The sequence below is a fragment of the Chiloscyllium plagiosum genome, chromosome 32, assembly GCF_004010195.1.
Source record: "Chiloscyllium plagiosum isolate BGI_BamShark_2017 chromosome 32, ASM401019v2, whole genome shotgun sequence".
Classification (NCBI taxonomy): domain Eukaryota; kingdom Metazoa; phylum Chordata; class Chondrichthyes; order Orectolobiformes; family Hemiscylliidae; genus Chiloscyllium; species Chiloscyllium plagiosum.
Window position 1 is genome coordinate 37,981,472 of NC_057741.1, and position 1,394 is coordinate 37,982,865.

Here is a 1,394-nt window from a genome sequence, read left to right on the forward strand (position 1 = left end):
GGGGGGGGTGTTTTGGTTTGAAGCTGTTGGGGGGGCGGGGCGAGGGGTGCCCATCTCCACGGTAACACCGCTCCCTCCCCGCGAGACGCCCGCTGACCGTTAAATCGGTTTAAACGGCGGGAGTCGCGCGCCAGCGGCTCGAGCGGGTCACTGTCCGTCAGGGGAAGCCCGGCCTTCAACCGGTGAGTTCGTTTTCGGGGCTTACCCTGTGGCTCCGGCCGGGGGAAGCTGTGTCTGCCAGGGTGTGTAAGGGGGTCACTGGGGAGACTGTGAGGCTCGGGCCCCGTTTACCGCCTTCACCGAGAGAAGCCGAGGCCGAGGTGCCTGGGTCAGGGCCAGGGCCAGGTTCGGGCCCGTCAATGACGTCATCGCCACGCGCCAGCCTCCACGTGGAGCCCTCCAGCTCCTTACACCACCCAGCTTCCGGGTTCGCTGCTGAGGGGCAATGGACTCCTGAATACTCACGGAATGTGCATTCTGTTTCTCTTTTTCTCCCACGTCCACACGGTTTCTCCAGAAATTCCTCCGTTTGCTTTATTCCCTCATGGGCCAGCGTGTTTCCCGGCACGCTGATTTTTCATTTATGTGGGTAATGACTGCAGATGCTGGAAACCAGATTCTGGATTAGCGGTGCTGGAAGAGCACAGCAGTTCAGGCAGCATAGCATCCCTCAGAACCGATATTTAATTAGACGTAATAAAACTGCGGGTGCTGGAATTCTGGAACAAAAACGCAACGCTCTGGAGGAATGCAGCGACTGTGGAGAGAGAAACAGAGTTAACGCTTCCAGTCCAGCGGCTCTTCGAGTCATAGAGTTGTATGTGATGGAAACGGCCCCTTCCGTCCAACTGCTACTCGGATGCTGCCCGACATGCCGTGCTTTTATAGCACCACATTCCCGACTCTGATCTCCAGCCTCTGCAGTCCTCACTTTCTCCTTCCGTCCAACTCGTCCATGCCGACCAGATATCCTAAATTAATCTAGTTCCGTTTGCCAGCATTTGGCCCATATCCCTCTAAACCCTTCATATTCATAATACCCATCCAGACGGCATTTTAAATGTTGTAATTGTATCAGCTTCCACCACTTTCTCTGGCAGCTTATTCCATATATGCACCACCCCTCTGTGAAAAAGTTGCCACTTAGGTGCTTTTAAAACCTTTATTTTCTCACTTTAAACCTGTGCCTTCTATTTTTCCCCAGGCTGGGGAAAAGACCTTGGCTACCCACCCTATCCATGCCCCTCATGAATTTATAAAACTCCTGGCTTATATAGAACAATTCCAAAGCCAAATAACACCACATGTAAACATAGAACCTTGGAGCAGGTGTAGGGCCTACTCCACCATCCAATCTGATCATAGCCTTATCCCTGCTTCTCCCCATACACCTT

At 53.2% G+C, this 1,394-nt stretch overlaps 1 protein-coding gene across 2 annotated transcripts in view; it reads right to left on the reverse strand.

Moving 5' to 3' along the window:
• Window positions 1–890, reverse strand: part of trmt10a (tRNA methyltransferase 10A) — a 15,487-nt gene extending 14,597 nt beyond the window's left edge. Inside the window, exon 1 of one of the 2 annotated variants that reach the window (XM_043674456.1) lies at window positions 466–890. The gene's annotated coding sequence lies outside the window, so the exon portion shown is untranslated. Of the gene's footprint in view, window positions 1–205; window positions 355–465 lie in introns of those variants that run through there. The other variant, XM_043674455.1, reaches the window with a different exon arrangement.
• Between the last annotated feature and the right edge of the window lie 504 nt (window positions 891–1,394).